General features: G+C 37.4%; 1 long non-coding RNA gene across 1 annotated transcript in view; it reads left to right on the top strand.

Moving 5' to 3' along the window:
- Nucleotides 1–22,612, top strand: part of LOC125964069 (uncharacterized) — a 39,737-nt gene extending 17,125 nt beyond the window's left edge. Inside the window, exons 2-3 of the long non-coding RNA XR_007476673.1 lie at nucleotides 10,284–10,341; nucleotides 21,477–22,612. This is a non-coding gene — a long non-coding RNA (uncharacterized LOC125964069). The remainder of the gene's footprint in view (nucleotides 1–10,283; nucleotides 10,342–21,476) is intronic.
- Nucleotides 22,613–22,916: the final 304 nt, after the last annotated feature.

Genomic DNA, 22,916 nt, shown 5'->3' with positions numbered 1-22,916 from the left:
GTTACTTCTTAGTACAAAATGTTAGCTTTAACCAGTTCAGTGATAAAGGAATTGGAAAGGTTTTGAAGAGGCCCCACCACAGCCTCCCTTCACCTGATTTCTCAAGGAAAGTTATTAGAGTATTTTAGAAAATTCCAAATTCCATGTATTTAGATTACATGTTCCATGTAATCTAATGAGATGAATACACCTCCTTCTCCTTCAGACTGTTGGGAAAGGGATCTAAATCAAGCTATTTCAAAGCCAATACCTAGACAGCAAACCCATACCTAGGTTCCTGGAACTGGGAACTCTTGCTGGAAAAGCACGAAGGATCTTTTGATATTGAGATGAAGATCACTGAGAAAGCTGATTTCTTCTCTGTGTGGAATCATCTCTTGGTGTTCAGCTGTGGCTTCCTCTGGTTGAGATGCTCAATCAACTTCTGATCCGGGCCACACTCCTTACCTGAAGGGAGATTTAACTTGGCGTCATATTTATGATACTTCCAGATGTCTGTTTTTTATCTATATATCTTGGCAAAAATCTACCCTACCCATCTCATTGGATTTTCTTCAGGGTCCAGTGTTATAATATATATTAAATCCTTTGCAAACTATGAAGTATGATTAAAATGTAAGACAGTTTTCCTGGAGACAACAGAACACTAGAAACTGATATGGTATAGCAATATCAGCCAGAGACATATTGGTTGATTCAGACCCTTCCTTTTTTTAGGTCCTGACACAGCCACCTTGCTTGTGTGATACTCTTTTTTTAGTTCACAGGAAATCAGATCATTATTAAGGTCAACCAGCTGCTCCTTGAGATGTTTCGCCATGTAGTCTGGAGGAAATATTGCAAGAGTTTGTCAGCATTGAACCATTTGGACATGGGTAGTCTCATCAGAAAAAAGAATCTTGTCTTCTCAAAGGACATGTGACAAATGTTTATGGACAAGCCATGTAGCTGATAGCTTTATCAAGGTCTATCCTCTGTTAACTTCCCACATGCCCACTCTACTGCAACTTAAAGACCCTCCTTTTTCTCTATTGATCCATTAACATAAATAATTACAATTAGAATGGATTTATTAATTAACGGCTATTATAATCATTATGAATTATTCTTCACTATATAGCATTTCATATAATCCATTCCATAACTCCTCATCTTTTAAAAGATAGCATTCAGAGCTACCCCTGAGGACAATGGAACCCACAAAATCAGTTAGAGGATATAGTTAGAAAAAAGAAATAAAAATATTTAGCACTTCAAAGTAAAGAGCTAAATAGACCTTGCAAATCTCCATGTTTATTTTACGTGCATTAGGTTTCATTAAATTGGAAAAATCAATACAATTTCCAAATTACACTTTGTTCATTGCTTTTATCTATCAACTATCCAAGGAATATAATCTCAAATTTTTATTTATATAGATCTGTAACATTTGGATAGACAGTGAAGAATTTTATCTGCTTTCACTAAAATTTTTACAAAATACAAAATTAAGAGATGGTAATTTTTTAACCCAGAACATGAGAATTACTTATAAGAAAGTAATATTGATTGGAAAACAAAATATTACTTCAGTCAATGTCCAAGGAAAGTTATTAGAGTATTTTAGAAAATTCCAAATTCCATGTATTTATTTTACCTAAAATGACATCCTTTGCTATATACATTATTTATCTGTAACTAATTCTTTTTACAGGTTGTTTAATATTCTATCCAAAGATCAACATATCATGTCAACACTTTCTCTAATACGATGGCAAGTGGCAAGAACAAACTGTACAGAATCCTCTTTCAAAGTAAGCAAAATTAAACTATGGAGAAGACTGATGTAGCCCAAGCAGGTATTATAAGCAGAGACAGATAGATATGGGTTAAAGGCAAAATTCTTTGCCTTAAGAGATCCTAGAATGAAGCTGAGGTAGGGGAGATACAAAAGACATATAATTAGACATAAATGTTACTTTTACCCTCAAATAACTAACCCAGTTATTCTCTTCTACTGACCATTTATGGCTCAATTCACTAATCTCCTAATCTGATACACAGTTGAAATGTTTTACCCCCAATTCTTCAGACCATGTATCTCAAGAAAGATACCGCATGACATCTTTTAAGATGCCATTGTACAAGAACCAGCAAGTTTGCACCTGGTCTATTAAAAATGGCCTGTATAAAAAATAAGATATTCTGCAGAATCCTATAAATCCTGCTACTGCTGCTCCCTGGTTCCTATCTGTCTGTTCCCTTGGTTTGTTTCAATAGTCGCTGATCCTTGGTTCTTGTTCTTACCTCAGTCCTTGGCATTTCCTGTATGACTCCTGGTAATCGTATTTAGCCATTCTTCACCACCCCCCTGAACCTAATGTCCGCTTGTTCTTTACTGGTACTCTCACTGCCTTCTTTCTGCAGTCTTGCTGTACCAGTCCATGTTATGCATGGTCTGACAGCTATGTCAAGCATCATCTTTTACCTATGCAAGCATAGGTACTTGGTCAATTCGGGAAAATAAACAGTTTATTTTAATATGTACTTTTCCACCTGGAAGGCCAATTAGGAAACTGCTGCATAAAACAGTCAAAAGATTATGAGATTCAGAACTAAGATGGTTAGCAGGAGCATGAAAACATGATGGGTTTAAGAGCTACTGAAGAGATAGAATTAACAGGATTTGATGACTGAATTGAATAATAGAGCTAAGGCAGAGGGAAAAGCCATGGATCATGCCTTAGTTTTGGCTCAAGAAATGGAGGTAATCATGAACACATTTATTGAAATGGGAAACACAGGAGGAAAAGCAGATTTGGGGTAGTGAGATGTGATGAATTCAGCTTCTAATAACCGAATTATAAGCATGTTCCTAAGACATCTAAGTTGTCATGTCCAGTGTGCAGATAAATTTAGGGTCTGCAAATCAGGCAAGAAATCTAGCTTGAGGATACATATTAGAGAATAGAGTATTTTAAAAAGACTAAGTGATCTAAAAAATAAAAGTCAGGGAGTCACTAGGATAAGGACTGAAACCCACCGGGTTTACTACAGAGGCTGTTGATGAATATGGCTGGTAGAGTTTTAATTAAATGGTAGAACATAAGCCAAACTTTGGAGGACAGAGGAGTAAATGGAAAGTGAGGGACAGGAACGTCTTATCCTTACAATGAGGACAGCTGGATTTTTATCTCAGTCAGGATTAAGAACCAGAATTACATACATATTTTCTAAAGAAATTTAAAGTGAAGTCTTCTACCTCTCTTCCACATCTATTCTCTATTCTTTTTTCTAGGTGTCTCTGCTGAGGCAGTTTATTTTAAAGAGATAATGTATATAAAATACTTAGCACAAAGTGTAACATAGTAAATACCCCAGGGATATAACTACAGGCTTTCGTAATTATCTGAATGTAAGCTACTTCTGAAAAACATGTGGGAAGGCAAATTTGTGTGTAGCAAAAGCAAATATTTAATTATTTTAAATGGGAATAATAATAATAATGCATTCTTAGTACATGTAGAAAACCCAACCAGTTCCTCTAAAAATCATTAACATACTTAAACATGTATATAATAATCTACTAAGGATTTATGCATTATAAAAACCACATAATACTTGCTTACTTAACATTTAATGAGCACATTAGTGAATGTGTTGATGTGGGTCACAGATACTATCAGGTACATATTGCATTTTCATTCTGCACCACAATGAATATGTGTTCTAATGTAAATAGACAAGAAGATAATATGGAAAAATATATATTGAATGCAATTAACAAAATAAAATAAACAAATGAGGCCATTTAAAAAAAATGGTTACTTTCCAGAGTGAGGTTTAGTGATGTGGGAGACGTTTTCACTTAATAATGCATAACACCTTCAAACCAGGCAAACACAAAGCGCTGTCTTATTCAGAGAATAGCTGAGATGTGAATGCAACATACTCGGCATCCTCTTGTACACTCTCTGGAAATTACATGGAGATTCATTATAACAAATAGATTCAAACACTAAATTTGGGGTAAATATTTTTTAAAGTCGTTATCACTACTGTTAGTATTATGTGGACCTATGGTGTAACTCAAGAGTGCTATTTTTATGGGATACGAGCCAAGAAGAGCAGTGGTTCTTAACTGGGAGTGAATTCTCCTCCCAGGAGACATTCGGCAATGTCTAGAGACACTTTTGGTGGTCACAAAATATGTGGTCCAGGATGGTCCACAAATCAAAAGGTTAAGGATGCTGCTAAACATCCTACCACAGAACAGAGCCCCACAACAAAAATAATCCAGCCCCAAACGTCAATAGAGCTAAGGTTGAGAAACGCTGAAGGAGAGAAAAGAGTGAAATCAAACCAATATTTCAGAGGAAACTTCAACTGGAAGAAGGAAGAGATCAAATATTGCAAAATCAGAAGTTGGAACGAATTGATGTTATTAGTCTGGGGAACTATAAAGTGGATCTTTTCATCAACAGTGCTAATAAATACAAGAAAGGGAGGTACTTTGGGAAGGGATTATGTGGAAAAATATTAAGTTTAGTTTTTACTATGTCACACTTCAGGTATGGACGGAACATCCAAATGCATGAGGTAATTTTAATGAGTGCAGGGGTTTTGTCTAAATTTTCTGGTTAACTTTTTTTTAAAGCATTTAGATACTCTTCGGGTTATAAGTCAACTAACACATTTGAGCTCTAACTCTGTGTCATATATCATACATTTTTCACATGCAATGTTGCTTAATCTTTAAGGAATTACTGGAGAATGATATTACCACCCCATTTTATGGATGAGAGAAATGAGGTTTAGAAATGTTAAAAGTGACTAAGGTCATACAGCTACTAAATCATTGTACTAGGATTGAAATCAATGTCTTTGAACCCTAAGTCCTGGGCTTTTGGCTAAAATAATTTTCTTTTAATGCTCATGAATGCTCCAGTTATTTCAGACAATCCCCTACAACCACTCTTTACTGAGCTTCATAAGTAACTTCCCTCAGCTACAAAACACACACACACACACACACACACACACACACACACACTTTTTAAAATACAGTTTTTCTTTTTTCTGTTCTTATGTCAATGTAGAAGTTTGGAAAACATAAAAAAAGCATAAGTCAAGAAGATAAAAATTATCATTAATTCCACCACGTAGATTTGAATTTTTACTGTTTTTCTTTTGCTGTTTTTCTCTGCTGATGGTTATGCTGACGTACAGTGATATTTCTAAAATGAATCATGAAGAATTAGAAAGAGGAGATGAAGGGAATGATGGTAATAAGCTAGAGAATTAGCTCTCAAATTCATAAAGAAGAAACTGGGGTGAGGTGAGGGTGGGGAAAGAATGGGGATAGGGTAATTTCCAGAACCTTTTTTTTGCCCAAGGAGTACTAGGAACTTAATAAATCTTAGTTCATCTGTCATCTCTATGCTCTGCTAATGACAAGATTAAATTGAAGCTACACTCTCCTGAGTGCTTATCATTTGCAAATGCAGTACTAAGAGCTTTACTCACATTATCTCATCTAATCCCTGCAGCAACCTTGAGTAGGATATTATTATTTCCAACTTAGAGAAGAAACTTAGGCTTAAAGAAGTTTTAAAAACTTGCCGGGTTCCACATCTGGTTAATGGAGAAGTGAGTCTTCAAAAGCAAATCTGTCTGGCCACGGAGGCAGTGTTCTTCCTCTTTGCTAGGTTGCCCCCTTTCTAAGAAGAACATGAGGCGTGGAAACTATAGAATTCAGGAAAGTGATGGCAGAGCTGAAGGAGATCTTGGGATCTCGGACAGAATACTTTTTCGTGGTTACTAGCTCCAACTTCCTTTTCTTTTCCATTTGCAGGAGTGGGTTGGTATTTGGCCTCTGAAGTATGGTTCTTAGCTTAAGTCACCAGATGCTTTTAATTTGATTTCATTGGAAAAATATAGTGTGATAAGGAATGCACGTGAGAAGATTACTACCTGCCTGACACATAGTAGGCTCTCAATAGTGTGCTGAATGAATGACCAGAGGAAGGCAACTCCAGCAAACTGAAGATCATTTTTCTGGAGCAACTTTAATAATAAGCTGAGCCACGCATAGCACAGGGAGATCAGCTCGGTGCTTTGTGACCACCTAGAGGGGTGGGATAAGGAGGGTGGGAGGGAGGGAGACGCAAGAGGGAGGGGATATGGGGATATATGTATATGTATAACTGATTCACTTTGTTATAAAGCAGAAACTAACACACCATTGTAAAGCAATTATACTCCAATAAAGATGTAAAATAATAATAATAAGCTGAGCCAAACTCCTATTGAAGTTTACCACTTATTTATTTAGACGAGCCAAATATCAACAGGTGTTGGCTGATTGAAATTACTATTCCCTGCTCCCTTTCTAAAAATCAGACCACTGCTCTTGGAAAAAAGAATGTCAGAGTTTAAAATTGTGTGATTACAAATGATCATATTTTGGCTCAAATTTAAAATAAGTAAATATATTCCTTTGGTTTTGACAACATGTTTGGAAAACATAGTCTTTGGCTTTGGGTTTTAGGTTGTAGGATGGAGCTGTTGTGGAAAAGTAAATCATAGTTTAGGTGTATTTTCGCAGCTAGCCCTCTGGGTTAGGAATATTCTGCTCATCTGTGGAAACATGACCTCCCAGTGAAGTGCCATGCAAATCATTGGTTTTACATGAAAGCCTATATTAGTCTAGTCACTCACAGGCATCTTTAAGCATAACTGTTGGGTAACAGTCTATGTTTATTGTTATGATAAATGTTTCGAAGCTACTGTTCTCTGGGGTTTTCACAGTAAAGGAAGATACTTATCTCATTGGAATTTTAACCACACTACAATTAAAATGAAATGCAATCAATAAAATATTAATTCAGGTATGTTTGCAGATCAACTATTTAATGGCTAAGTCGATATCTATCATTCTTTAGTTTTCTGAAGGTCAATACATAGCAGAGTCAATGAGTTAACCAGCAAATCAGAAATACCTGTCTGTCTAATTGTGGGTCTATTATTAAGTCCTTAATAAAGTGCATGACTTGATGAGAGTTTATGCTGCCTATTCTTTTTAAAACCTTCTGCCAGACTGGGTTGCTACTTTAAAGTCCAAGGTTATTGAACAATATTTTTAATGCTAGATATCAGTGTAATACCATAGGAAGTAGAATCATCGGATGTTAAAGTAAGAAATGGCTATCCAGATCCCTTCTCACCCTTTCTTTTAGAGCAGGGGACACTGAAAATCAGTGAAGATAATTGAGTTGCTCACCGTCACACAGTCAGTCATGGAGCTGGACCTGGAGTCTAGTCTCCTGGTTCCCAGGCCCTTGCTCTCTGAAACACCAAGCTACTGAATTTCAAGATTCCACCCCAGGGTCTGGTTTTGCAGATACTGTGGGTAATCTGCCTTGCCACTTGTGGGTCTGGGCTGTGTTCACTGTTTTCTGAGCGGAATTAAGTAGGTGAAGGCATAAGGGAGCAGGAGAAGCTTGTACTAACTGAAAATGCAGTCTCATAGTGGCAGGTGCCGTGGAGATTTTTTGAGGCTGCTATTGGTGAGGGTGAGCTACCTCTCCCTCACTCAGAAGTGAGTATCTGAAGTGACTAGCACCAAATTTAATACTATGAAAAGTATCACCTCCAAGTCCCAGGCAGATGTATGGAACTCTTTGGGGCGTCTGCCAAGTAAAATGGGTTATTGAAAAATACTGATATCTCAATTGTCAGTGTGGTGTTTTTTATGTAGGCAGTAGAAGTAAAAAACTAACAATGAATTTCCCTACTAATTTTCCACTGCTACTTTCTATGTGAGTCAGCTTTAATCACTTTTTTACTTCATGCTGGGTAACAAAAAGATTCTAAGCTTTGGTCACTTGTGTAACTCTAGCAGCACTCTACAAAGGAGAAAGCAAAGGTTTTGAACTGAGGTTTTTACTCTTACTGTACAAGCTTAGAGCAAGAAAAACAAACACAAAGTTATAAGTGGAAATAGCAATTCATTTCATTTTAAGACATTTACTTTCATCACATAAATGGTCACTGGGCAGTTAGAAAATGTTAAAGATGCTTACGTTTTGCAGTATTATCACACTGCATCAATTTGCTATCAAAATACAAAAAAAAAAGCATTAGCTCTAAAAAATAAAACAAAAACAAACAAAATATAGCTACTCTGTTAAACTGATCACAGTATTTGCTTTTCAGCTCTGTCAAAAATAGTTTGATTTCATGACTTTTTCCAATTTGATTGTTAGATAAAGGTCTTTTGTAACAACCAAATCAAGTTGACCACTTCTTATGCACACAACCTCATTACCTTTTCGTGTCTGAACAAGTTACCCAGAGTCATGGAGTAGAGAGGAGTCAGCTCTTCCTACGAGATGTTTGCATCTTAGCTGTTCAAAGCACCAGCAGAGGAATGTACCTCTATGTCTTTCGTGTGTCTGTAAACTGAATTTACTGATTTGCAGTATAATAAATTGTTAGAACTGGCAGAGGCCTTGGACAACATACAACCCAGTGTTTCCCAGGTGGAGGGATATGTACCACTAGTGTACAAGATAATTTCAGGAGACATATCAATATTGCATGACACAGTGAGAAAATTCACTGCATTTCAGGTTTTTGGAGACTTCTAATTATATCAAGAAGAAAGTCTCAGGCTGGTGCTCACAAAGAACTATCTAACAGTTTTCCCTTTCTTTTTAAGAAATAGAAGGCAAGCCTCGCGCAACTATGTGGAGCTAGAACTTAATAATACCGTATGGTTTTCATTAAAATAATTTTTTCAGGTTACCATCTATTTATGACAGGGAAACAAAACTTCCTTTCAAAACGCATTTAAGTTAAAAATAAAATAAGTTAATTAAAAGATAAAAACTAAGTAGAAATTACTGCAGGGATATTGGCACAGTAGCCCAAATATTAAATAAAGGCTATAGTCACTTATGTGGTAAAAATCATAAAGCTTCTGAGGGAGCTGGAGACCAACTCCCTCACTGGACAGGTGGGAAACCCAAAGCCTTGAGAGGGCAGAAAATCCCAAAGTCAGGAGTGCAGTCCACAGCCTACTCACCAAGTGGATATCACCTCTCTATTTGAATCATTTCTGAAAAATGACTAGTTTGAATCATTTTCCACAAAATGGCCTTCTCCCCATCATTTTGTGAACAATGCACATTAAGTCTGAACTTGAAAAACAATAAAACATATTTCTTCATTCCCATGACTGGAAAAGGTTATTGAACAGGAACTATATTAGGAAAATTAAACTAGATTCATGAGACATGAGTTAGTTAAAAAGAAAAGTGGGAAAAAATTCCCCAGCATAAAACTTCAAAGTTTAAATTCAAAACTAAACAAGTAGTTTTTTTCTCTTTTGAAAATAAAATGTGTTTTGTCTTGTTTTAAATTTATAAGTCTTGAATACTTGGAAACATAGCAAGACTAATTTTCTAACCAATCATTTTTTTAAACATGTACAAGCTTTCATTGAAATACAAAACTAAAATCCTACTAGAATAAGAGGAAATTTAAATTAAGGGGAAATTATGTGTCTTGCAAATCTTAAATTATAATTAAACTTGCAGTCTGAGAAAAGAATTCTAGAGGTTTTTGTGAAATCCAAAGATTCTTGATAAAAAGTATTTCTGCAAGGCCTGAGAGGAATGTAGGCACAATTTCCTTCTACTAACAGAGAGTCAAGGCCTCCAAAGGTACTGGCCACTCAGCTGAGTATATATTCTAGAGGATGAGGAACAAAATTTCAGAATGACAGAGTGGTCACTGGACTATTGACTTTAAAAATAAATAAATAGAAGGTTTCCTCTTATCATTTAGTTTCTGTGACCCACAAATGACTTTTATATCTTTGCTCTTGCTTAGGAGGTTCAACTGCTTTATATGTCCTGAAAATATCCCCTGGTCCATCTGTGAGGATTCAGACACAAAGAGCTATTTACTTATTTATCAACACCAGGTCATCCCATAGTTTTATCGTAATTGGAATAGACTCCAATACTCAGCCTTCCATTCAGACGTTTCTTCTATAAAGCAATTCTCACTAGCATCCTCTATCTTCGTGTTCACCCTTTCCAGGTGAGTTCAGAAAGAACTGTTATCTCAGGTCTACCTATCCTCATCATTTGTGAAGGATGTTACAGTGGTCCCATTTACGGATGAGGCAACTGAGTCTCAAGGAGAATCAAGTATATACAGGCATATCTCATTTTATTGCATTTTGCTTTATTGCACTTCACGGATTCTGTGTTTTGTTTTGTTTTGTTTTACAGATTGAAGGTTTGTGGCAACCCTGCATGGATCAAGTCTATTGGCATAATTTTTCCAACGGTATTTGTTCACTTCATGTCTCTGTCACATTTTCATAATTATCACAATATTTCCAATTCTTTCATTATTATTATATTTGTTATGGTGACCTCTGGTCTGTGATCTTTGATGTTGCTCTTACATTTATTTCAGGGTGCCACAAACCACACCCACATGAGACAGCGAACTTAATTGATAAATGTCATGTGTGTTCTGACTGCTCCCCTGACCCGCCGTTCCCCTGTCTCTCTCCCTCTCCTCGGAGCGCTCTATTCACAACGATATTGAAATTAGGCCAGTTAATAACCCTACGACGGCCTCTAAGTGTTCAATTGAAAGAAAGAGTCACACGTTTCTCACTTTAAATCAAAAGCTAGAAATAATTAAACTCAGTGAGGAAGGCATGATGAAAGCTGAGATAGGCTAAAAGCTAAGGATCTTGTGCCAAACAGTTAACCAAGTTTTAAATCCAAAGGAAAATTGGAAATTTTGAAGGAAATTAAAAGCACTACTCCAGTGAACACATGAACGATAAGAAAGGGAAACAGCCTTACTGCTGATGTAGAGAAAGTTTTAATGGTCTGGATAGAAGATCAAACCAGCCACAATATTCCCTTAAACCAAAGCCTAATCCAGAGCAAGGCCCTAACTCTCTTCAATTCTGTGAAGGCTGAGAGGTAAGGAAGCTGCAGAAGAAAAGCATGAAGCTAGCAGAGGTTGGCTCATGAGGTTGAAGGAAACCATAACACCTCCATAACACAAAATACAAGGTGAAGCAGCAAGTGCTGATATAGCAGCTGCAGCAAGTTATCCAGAAGATCTAGCTAAGATCATTAATGAAGGTGGCTTCACTAAACAACAGATTTTTAAGGTAGATGAAACAATCTTCTACTGGAAGATGCCACCTAGGACTTTCATAGCTAGAGAGGATAAGTCAAGGCCTGGCTTCAAAGCTTCACAGGACAGGCTGACTCTCTAATTAGGGGCTAATGCAGCTGGTGACTTGAAGTTGAAGCGAATGCTCATTTACCATTCTGAAAATCCTAGGGCCCTTAAGAATTATGTTAAATCTACTCTGCCTGTGCAATGGCACAACAAAGCCTGGATGACAGCATATCTTTTGACAACATGGTTTACTGAATATTTGAAGCCACTGTTGAGACCTACTGCTCAGAAAACAAGACTCCTTCCAAACTATTACTGCTCATTGACAATGCACCTGCTCACCCAAGAGCTCTGAGAAAGATGTACAAGGTTAATGTTATTTTCATGACTGCCAACACAACACCCATTGTGCAGCCCATGGATCAAGGAGTAATTTAAGCTTTCAAGTCTTATTAAGGAAATACATTTCATAAGCCTATAGCTGCCATAGATAGTGACTCCTCTAATGGCTCTGGGAAAAGTAAATTGAAAATTTTCTAGAAAGAATTCACCATTCTAGATGCCATTAAGAACATTCGTGATTCATGGGAAGAGGTCAAATTATCAACATTAACAGGAGTTTGGAAGAAGTTGACTCCAACCCTCATGGATCACTTTGAGGGTCTCAAGACTTCAGTGGAGGAAGAGCTACAGATGTGGAAATAGCAAGACAACTAGAATTAGAAGTGGAGCCTGAAGATGTGACTGAGTTGCTGCAATCTCATAATCAAACTTGAACAGGTGGGGGGGTTGCTTCTTATGGATGAGAAAACAAAGTAGATGAAATCTACTCCTGATGAAGATGCTGTGAAGATTACTGAAATGACAACAAAGGACTTAGAATACTACATAAACTTAGTTGATAAAGCAGTGACAGGGTTTGAGAGGATTGACTCCAGTTTTGCAAGAAGTTCTACTGTGGGGCAAATGCTATCAAAAAACATTTCTTGCTACAGAGAAACCATTTGTGAGAGGAAGAATCAACAAGGCAAACTTCATCATTGTCTTACTTTAAGAAATTGCTGCAGCTTCCCTAACCTCTGCAACCACCACCCTGATCAGTTAGCAGCCATCAACATCGAGGCAAAATCCTCCATCAGCAAAAAGATTATGACTCGCAGAAGCCTTGCAGGATGGTTAGCATTTTTTTAGCAATAAAGAAGGTATGTACATAATTTTTTAAATAATTAAGATATGTACATTATTTTTTGTACATGCTATTGTATACCTGATAGACTACAGTAGTGTAAACATAACTCTTTATGCACTGGGAAACCAAAGAATTTTTGACTCACTTTATTGAAATACTCACTTTATTGCAGCAGTGTGGAACCAAACCTGCAATATCTTCAATGTTTACCTGTACCCTAGGTGATGGAGGAGAAGGCAGCTTAGTTAGCTGTAAAAGTATTGATTCTTTTTGGTAAAAAAAATCACTTACTTTTGTTTCCAGGGTTTCTGACACAGCGGTCACCCATCTTTCATGTCAGACCTCCTTCACTGGCCTACTGCTTGGCTCTTCTACTCAGCAAATAGGGGTCACGTTATTTAGTTGAATTGAAGTCACCTGGATTTTTTCCACCACCTTTCCCCCCCCCCCCGTGAACAGCACACATACCTTTGCCCTTAACCAATTACAGAAGAGTTTTCTTGTCCTCTATTATCCTTTAAGTACTTAAAGAGAGCTTTAACTAATTCTTTAAAGAAAGCCACTACCGTTTGCAGCGTTAATAATTCATTTGTAAAAAATTAAAAATTTGTAGTGAGATATTATAAATTGAAAACGTTATTTGGTCTTTTGGTTTCATCATACTTGCCTGAGGAAATGAGCAGGAGCTTAAAATCTGTCCTTGGGGCTTCCCTGGTGGCGCAGTGGTTGGGAGTCCGCCTGCCGATGCAGGGGACACGGGTTCGTGCCCCGGTCCGGGAAGATCCCACATGCCGCGGAGCGGCTGGGCCCGTGAGCCATGGCCACTGAGCCTGCGCGTCCGGAGCCTGTGCTCCGCAACGGGAGAGGCCACAACAGTGAGAGGCGCACGTACCGCAAGAAAAAAAAAAAATCTGTTCTAATGTTGACCCCTCAGATATATAATCATATGGAAAAGTGAAGACCTTGGAATTGTTTGGAACTTGGTTTTGTCAAGGCAGATGGCTTTACCTTTTATATGTTTTTCTCTTCTTTATTAGTGCTACAGCCGATAATTATAATCAAGTAGCCCAGAACCATGTGAATTAAATTATCCTGAATAATAATGTGTTTGGTTTTTGCCCAGTATGAAAGGACAAGGATATAAGGCCAAAGGGGAAATTTATCTTTCATCCCTCCTTGATGAATAGTTTCTTTAATAATAATAATAAATTAATCAAATTTTAAGGTGGTTTTCTTTTTCATGGCTTAATTCTACATCCATTTTAGGGAGAAGGAGTTGAAATCTCTGACGGGTGGTTGCACTCATTAATTATTTACATTGAACGTAATGTTTGCTTAGTATCTAATATATCTAACCAGACACTCAATGTTATGTAGACATGTAGATAAATGTGGATGAACGAGACACAGGCCTTAGAATTTGACCAAGGAGAAATGTGTGTAAGAAATTAATTATGATGAATTGGGAGACTGGGATTGACATATATACACTAATATGTATAAAATGGATAACTAATAAGAACCTGCTGTATAAAAAAATAAATAAAATAAAATTCAAAAAACTAATAATAAAAATAAATTAAAAAATAAATTAATTATAAGAGTATGTTTTAATGATGAAACTGGGAAAGACTTCACAGAGGAGATCACATTGAATATGGTCCCAGAAGACTGAGTTTGCTGTCTTGGAGGGGGCAAGAAGAACATTCCACATAGAGGGAATAATTATGCAGATATACGGACAGATGCAAGTTGGAAATTTTATGTTCAGGAGGTAAATAGCTCAAAAACTCAAATTTGAAGTCAAAGTTTATCAAATTTTTTTCTCTCCTTCAGTCCTTTAAGAAGTCTAAGTTGTTAAGATGATAGTGATACCATTTTAATCTGATGCATTGTTTAATTGCTTCAATGATCAGATTTAAATAGTCTTTTCACAGTATCTCTCCTCCACAATCTCTGATAGGCCAGAAAGGTGTCAGCAGAAAAGTGAGCTGACATTGGGAGCCCTGAATGGTGACAGACCGGTCACTTTCTCCAAAACACGAGTGCTCATGAAAGAGCATGTTGTAAGATGCTTAAGCACCGTGGTCTAGATGCTATCATAAAATGGCATGGAATTGGTAATGACGCCTAAGCTTAGTGGGTCTAAAGCTTGGGGTTGAGAGAAGGTTTTTAGATTCATTTAGTATCATATACCTGAGGCAGGGAGACAATGATGTGAAAGTGGTAGCCCGTGTTCTTTCACAAATGACTATGCAGGAGAGTGAGGTTGTCACAGAAGTGCCCTTTGTATCAGGAAACATTTTGGCAGAGCGTGAGATGGTTAGACATTTCTAAAAAGCATTAGGATTATGTTTTTTACTTTCCTTGTGATAATAATTTTACATTTAGGTAATCAAGTATCACTCTATAGTAAGTCATCTACTTGAGGTATCTTCATGTATTCATTTAAGATGATTCTATGCAGCAGACTCTTAGGTGCTAGGCATATAACAAAAGAAAGAAAAAAGTCCATAACTCCTTCCCTTAAGGTGCTACCATTGTGAGATTGGGAAGAATATGTTAATGTGCTGAAAGGCAGTCTGAAGACTTTAGGAACCACGGTCCCTTTGGGCAGGCACTGCAGCAATGGGAATGGTAGAAGCTCAAGATTAAGAGAAATCATTCCAATGGAAACTACACCCCATATAGTCATTTGAAACCTACCTCCTTTAGAATGGATAAACTTTTTCTCAAAGAATATAGTAGTCTGGAAATCTCAGGATGCCATAGAACTGGGTGTCCAAGAACATGCCTGGAAAAATACTTCAGGCCACTTGGATAAAGCCAAGAGTCCACTGCCTGCTCCTACTCCAGCCATACCCTTCAAAGTAATTCATCAGAATTCATGCTGTCTTTGATGAGGCAGTAGGAGCTGACATCTAATCTTACTGTAGATCATAAGTAAATATTAGCTTATGCCAAAACAAAGAGGATGGCCGTTGCCACTGATTGGCCTAAATCATAGGCTATATATAGGATTTCCATGGAACTCCAGGAGTTCTTGGATCACATTTTGAGAACCACTACCCTAGTGTACTTTATGCTGGTGTCTTCTTGGAGAGTACATATCTGGGATATATAGATGGAAAGTTCATGCTTCTAGTAAGGCCAGAGATGGAAACTCCAAGTGTGCAACTTTCAGGAAAGCTTCAGGCTGATATGTTCACAATTTACTCATTAGATTGCCTGGAAATGATTTTTGGTCAGAATAAGTTTTGGTATTCTTCTGGTTTTTTTTTTTAAGTGTAGAAAGTTTCTTTTTTTTCATCTGTAATATTCAGCATTCCAGCCATATCTGCACACTTTTATCAGAGATGCTTAATCATTTTTTGGTTTACCTTTCAAGAAGCCTGAAATGAGGTTGGGTTTTCTATGACTTTGACTCATAAATAAATATGCAACTGAGGTAAAGTCCACCTCATTTTAAATATGCATTTTCTCAGAGAATACTTACTTACCAGTCTCTAGTCCTAAATTTTTGTCATCATTGTAATAGTCTCTTTTTGGGCACATGAATGAAACACACACACACACACACACACACGCTCCCATGCACATTCTTCCCGTACCATGATATAAAGTCTAGGAGTTTGTCATTCTAATTGCCAGTGGTTGAAATTCTGATTTCAAAAAAATAATAAAACAAATTGAGAAATCCTGAGATTTTACTTCGTCTAAGCACTCAGCAAGGGAAATGAGCTTAATTTGAAAAATGGTGGTGATATATGCACTGGATTTCCTACCCAGCTGGGAGATTTATAGCATGAATAAGATGCCAAGAAATGAACCAATAGGGTACTGTGTGTGATTGTCTTTAAAGGGGAAAATTATTCTACAGGACTCATGAGCCATAATTTCAAATGCTTGTGTAAATATGGTTTAGTTCATCATCACCTTTTCCAATTATGTTTATGTTCAGCTCCAGAGTACAGCCTCTGCTTCCTTGTTTGAAATGCCACCAACTGAACTAGCATTTTCATTAATACAAACATGTTTACAGTGTCCAGAAATGATGATAGGAATATAGGAGTCCTTTGTTATTTGTAAATTAGACATACCTCAAAGAGGTGCCCCATTAGCTCTGGCTTAGCTTTTGAACAAAGCCTATTAAAATATTACAATTTTTAGGTTCTTCATGAAACTTTCATATTTATATAGTAATTATTATAATTATGTAGATAAAATAATATTATCTTTTTTATTTCTAAAAATATAATTTGCATACCTAAATAGATTAGGAATTAAATCATAGTTTCTGAATAAAAAACTTTTATTTTTCAGGAAAGTTATAGAACCACTAAATATTTGGAAACACACCTATAGCTTTGTTGGTAACTAAAGTTTTATACTTAGAAAACTACAAAATATTTTAACTGTGTTAAATATGGTGTAGGGGTTATTTTCCCCAAGTCGCTGCGACTTGGAGAAAACTGCCTGAGTTTGAATCCTAGCTTCACTCTCCATGACCTTGGAGAGTTGCCGGATCTCTCTATGCCAGTTTCTTCATCTGTAATATGGGGATAATAATAGATCCTATCTTAGAGGTTTGTTGCAAAGATTAAATTAGTAAAAATTTGTTAGCGAGAACAGTGAAATAGAAGTGTTTACTCTTTTTTTTTTTTTTTTTTGCGGTACGTGGGCCTCTCACTGTTCAGGCCTCTCCCGTTGCGGAGCACAGGCTCCGGACGCGCAGGCTCAGCGGCCATGGCTCACGGGCCTAGCTGCTCCGCAGCATGTGGGATCTTCCCGGACCGGGACACGAACCAGTGTCCCCTGCATCGGCAGGCAGACTCTCAACCACTGCGCCACCAGGGAAGCCCTAGAAGTGTTTACTCTTGCTAATATGGCATTTCACAATTGTAAATAGGGGTTCAAGAAGGAGTAAAGTAAGAAATATGTAAGGTATGGCACAATCGAACAGAAACAAGGCTTTGCAAGTGCTAGGCTGTGAACGACACCTTGACATCTTTTGTCCACTCCAGGAACCAGGATATTATCTGTAAATATTACTGAGTCTTCCTGATTCAGGCGTCTTTCCTTAATAATACCTGAAGACAAAGTTGTTAAATTGTTGTTAAAGATCGGGCTTCCCTGGTGGCGCAGTGGTTGAGAGTCCGCCTGTCGATGCAGGCAACACGGGTTCGTGCCCCGGTCCAGGAGGATCCCACATGCCGCGGAGCGGCTGGGCCCGTGAGCCATGCCGCTGAGCCTGCGCGTCCGGAGCCTGTGCTCCGTGGCAGGAGAGGCCACAACAGTGAGAGGCCCGCGTACCACAAAAAAAAAAACCCCAAACAAAAAAAAAACTTAAAGATCATCAAAAAGCTAATTAAGAATAATTGAGTGTTGAATTAGCTGATCTTCTGCTTTATTGTTCAGGGTTCTCTATTCCTCAAAGTTGATACATTGGGCATTTGACTCTTTCTCCTTTCCATGTTTAGCTATTGACTCATTTTGTCATTCTTTCTGATTTAGTTCAATCAGAACTAATTGGATCATCATTATCTAAATGGATCATCATTATCTTTCTTTGTCAACTACTCCTTGCTTCTCTTTCTGCTGCTCACCCTAATTTCACCTTTCCCAAACTCAAAACGAATTTTTTTAAAGGAATATATGCTATCCTACTTTACCTGGTTGCTTATATCCAGCTGTCCTGCCTCTCACAGCATAAAAGACATGCTATGTGTCAATGGACTGAATGATGGTTACTGCCCTGCTAGTTCTCAGCGGTAACAATCCTAGCTGATTCCTCACCAGCACCTTAAATCAAAGCAGGGAAGAATGGTTTTGTGGTACAATATACTAGTTGAAAGATATTGGTCGGGTCTTACTGCTTGAAGTCATAGGTTAGAAGAAGAGGGAACCATATATCTTTGGATCTGAACTGGTGACCTAGACATGAGTTCCAGCACCTGTTAAATACCCCAGAGCTATGCTAGCTTATAAAGTGATTACTCACTATTGGTTTGAAAACAGATGTTAAGGAAGAGAAAAAGGACACACTGAAAACCAAGCTTGAACTAAGGACCTTTGGAAAATCACTCTAATACTTGCCCAACCATGCTCAGTGGGAAGACTTCCTTTATTGAATCCATACTTTATCAGAATGCCTTCTCAGAAGACACCCAGTTTTTTCAAAATCCTTGTTCAGCAGAAAGCACTTGACATAATGGAAGGAGGAAGGACCAAAATGGTAATAATTTCACGCCCTCATCCCTTCCTTTGCCCTTTTTTCACTGCAGTTCAGGCAAAGTAGCATGGAGAGCAGAATATCGCAGTATGGTAGAAAGAACTCTGGACTAGGCGATGGGGTCAGTGTGTGGATCTAAGGTCTGTCACTTGGGAAAGGCCATTCCTCTGCCTGAATGTCAACGTCTATTCACATGAGAAGGTAATGATATGTACCTCACAGAAATGTTGTGAAGATTAAATGAGACTTTCGTATGTTGCAATAGTAATATTAGACATTATTACTGCTTTTTACTAGCAATGAATAATTTTGATGTTATAGATCTGAATAATTAAGGTCCTCAAACCAAACCATTTTTTGTCCCATAAATTCATAATTGGCATGTCTTCTGGGATGCAGTATGTGAAGTGCACAGGGCTCAGACAGTAGGAGATGAGAGGTCTGAAGACAAACTCAGGTAAGGCACTTTTAGTCAGTGCCAGTCAGGTCTCTGACCCTTGGTTTTCCTTTCTAATGTATGATGGCGCCTAGCACAGTGAATAGTTCACAGTAAACAGCTATCATATTATAAAATATTTTGGGTTTTTTTTTTTTTGCTTTGTTAAACCTTCATATTATCATCCATATTATGGGGTTGCTTTTGTTTACAATTGCTTTATGGGTCCTCAAGCATTGTGCTTAATGAATAGTAAGTGCTGACAAGATTGTACCTTATAAAGATGTCATTTGGATTGATAAAACATTAAATGTTAATATAGCGGGCTCAAACGTTCTTTTTTGTTCAGATATCCTAACTGGAAATTCTTTAGAAACTCAAGTTTCTGAGGAATGTAAACATTGATAAGACATGGTTATTGCCTTCAGGAAGCTTACATCTTAGTAGGAGGCATTTCTTTCACTAAAAGCTGTGTCCAGGGCTTCCCTGGTGGCGCAGTGGTTGGGAGTCCGCCTGCCGGTGCAGGGGGCGTGGGTTCGTGCCCCGGTCCGGGAGGATCCCTGTGCGTCCGGAGCCTGTGCTCCGTGGCAGGAGGGGCTGCGGCAGTGAGAGGCCCGCGTACCGAAAAAAAAAAAAAAATCTGTGTCCAACAGAATGTGGTCTTTTTATGGTGACTGGGCTATTAAGTAAGAAACGGAAAACGCTTTCAGAGATTAGACAGCAGTCTCTGAAGTCAAACTTCTGTCAAAAGGGATGAGTGATGTGGAACTGGATTGGTGGGGCCAGCGGAGGGGGTGGGGTGGAATTAAAGCCTGTTACTTGTATTCTATTGTCAGGCACAGTACTAGGCAAGTCACATTCATTGCTTTAGTTAATCCTAAAAGCAATCCTATGAGATGGGTTGCAAAACGTTGACTTTATGGTTGAAAACAGTTGGTAACTCAGAGAGGTGAAACAAGCTTGTCTAAGAACACACACCCAATGAGCGCTGGAGATGGGATTTCAATCATTAACACAGGGAGTGGATTAGAAAGTGGGTTTTGTTCAATTTAACTGAAAAAAAGTTTGAATCTGAGTATCTCACCTTCTGCAAAAATTTCTTATTTTCCCTCCTGGATTCTTCTCCTTCCCTTCTCTGTTGGGCCTGATAATGAGTTCAATTCTGGATTTTGGAGCCCTCTGATCAGGTCTATAGTCATCTTTCTGTGCACATAACCCAGGAAGGCTTATCTTATTTTTTTAACCTGCATACTTACAGCAATAAGAACTGATAGCTATTGCAGATGTGCTAGTGTTTAGCATTCATATGAAAGGAAAGTCACCCAACATTAATTTAATTGTATAAATATGGTATAGAATACACCACAATTAAGATATATGACTCAATCATTTATCCTTTTATTTAACAAATACTAGTGATTATTGCTCCCACCCCCTCAATAAGTCACAAAACTTTAAAAAGTAGTTTTAGGTAATCAGTATAGTCAGCCACAAGTATCAAATTAACATGGCTTAGCAGAAAGGATTTTTTTCCCCTTATGTATTAACAAATCTGAAGATGGATAAACCAGGATAGATAAAGAAGAAGGATGGAGGGGCAAGGAGACCAGGAGTCTGTCTCTTTCTTTTTTTTCTTTTCTTTTTTCTTTCTCCCTTCCTCCCTTTCTTCCTCTCTCTCTCCCTTTTTTCCTTCCTTCCTTCCTTCCTTCCTGTTAGAACACTTAACATGAGATCTACCCTCATAACTAGAGACCTGCTGTACAACCAAGTCTGTCTCTTTAAAAAAAAAAAATTCTGGGAAGCCCCAGCTACCAATTTCACCTTCTCCTTGGCTGAAATCTATCACATGGTTACTCCTAGGAGCAAGGAAGGCTGTGTTGTGGTTTGAATTATTTAAATTGGAAGAAAAAGAGAAATATCAGAGACACAGAAAAAGGTCTCTTTAGAATATCAAGAATTTTAGTTTTCCAGCCTCCCTAGTAAAGAAAAGCAAGGCAGAAAAGGGCTACGAAAGGCTTTGAGGAAGCTATCAGGTCACCCACAATGCTGGGCATGGGAAGCTAACTGGCCTTCCCGGGACTGTGTTTAATAATACAAAGGGCATTCTGGTTCTACTATTTACTGTGAATCACATTCATGTTTCTTGACCTCTGTCAAGCTCATCGGCCTATTTATAAAACAGAGATAATTATAGTGCTTATTTATTTTAAAGTATTTTATAAGACGGTGAATGAAAAAAAGTGCTTAACATCATGCCCGGCACATAGTTAATTTTAATAAATATGAGCAACTATAAAAGTACAATCACTGATATTGTAAAGCATAACACATACTTCTTGACTAAAGTGAGCCTTTTTACATTAACTGCACATTCCCTTTAGTTTCTTGCTTTGTTTGTTATTTTTCTGTCCTAGGAATACCCTTCCTAAGCTCTGGATGTGTCCTCTGAGAAGGTACCCATGACACAGACCACACTGGACACCAACTCAGATACTGGGGGACGGTTCCACGACAGCTGAGTGCGGACATGCTGATCACTGAGCCCCTTGATGAATGAAAAGCTGCTAAGCTCTCCTCTCAAGCTGATGGGGCTGGTGCTGCCTTGAAGCGCTGAGAGATGCCATGCCAATTCACGGCAAGGTCTTTATTGTTGAAACTCTTGCATCATGACATCTTTATGCATGTGAAAATACAGGATGAATTTCAACTATATGATATTGTTCATGTTCATCAGAAATGTTATTTGTCTTTACAAAGTCTGGTTTCAATGAACCAGTTATGTAATGGATATTAAATAAACATGGAATTTTACATGTTCATAATATTTGGTTTCTTGTTGTGATTTTGATGAACTACACTTTCGAGCACTGTCAGTTCATCCTTATTTACAAACAAAACGTTTGCCTGTAGCAGAGTGATGTAGTGACTTGCTTTATTTTAAGATAAGTCAACTTTTCTATTCAATGTTTAATGTGAAACTGACTCAAAATGTTCTTTTAGGCCACATTTACATTTCTCTCTGTATAACATGTATTATACTATCTTAATGCTGTGAGCTATATAAACCAAAGACATTCTAATTCTGTTTTTAATGTATTTTTCCAAGATAAATAATTTATAACACACTAATAAAAGTAAGGAGCTCATATTAAAAGAATTATATGACCTACTGAAATGGATCTATGGAAATTGACTCTCTTAAAAGTAATTCTGTGAAATTATTTTATATAAAATTGACTTCCTTACATGAATTCTTGACAACAAATATAAAACAAAAAGAACTTGAAATCTCCCTTCTGTCCTTTTACACATTGAAGAGAAGTAATCGAATACTTCCTAACTTTATGATTTTGGGGGTTCTTAGAAAAAGAAACCAGATGAATAGTAAACATTTCAGTTGCACATATCAGCTCTGGCTACCTATTTAAAATAAAAATACTGGGAACATATGTATATGTATAACTGATTCACTTTGTTATAAAGCAGAAACTAACACATCATTGTAAAGCAATTATACCCCAATAAAGATGTTAAAAAAAATAAAATAAAATAAAAATACTTTTCAAAGTACTCCTTTCAAAGTACTAGTCTTTTCACATTTAAAGTGATATAGTTTTATCTGTGGGTTTATTTGTGAAATGTTTTCACATTGCCATCCAGGTGAAGAAATATCTTTGGGGTTTTTTGTCTTGTTTTTTTTTTTTTTTTTTTAATTTGGAAGGCTGAAAATAAGTAACCCTGAGCCTAAAAGGCACCTTGTGAGCACTCACATGCATCACAAGAGATAAGAAAAGCGATGAAAGGGCAAACAAATATTCCAAGCATTAAGGTTCCTTTAACCTTGAAAGGGTTTG

Source organism: Orcinus orca, chromosome 3 (genome assembly GCF_937001465.1).
Source record: "Orcinus orca chromosome 3, mOrcOrc1.1, whole genome shotgun sequence".
Taxonomy (NCBI): domain Eukaryota; kingdom Metazoa; phylum Chordata; class Mammalia; order Artiodactyla; family Delphinidae; genus Orcinus; species Orcinus orca.
The sequence above is the reverse complement of the archived record's forward strand: the minus strand, read 5'-3'. Positions and strand labels throughout refer to the sequence as shown.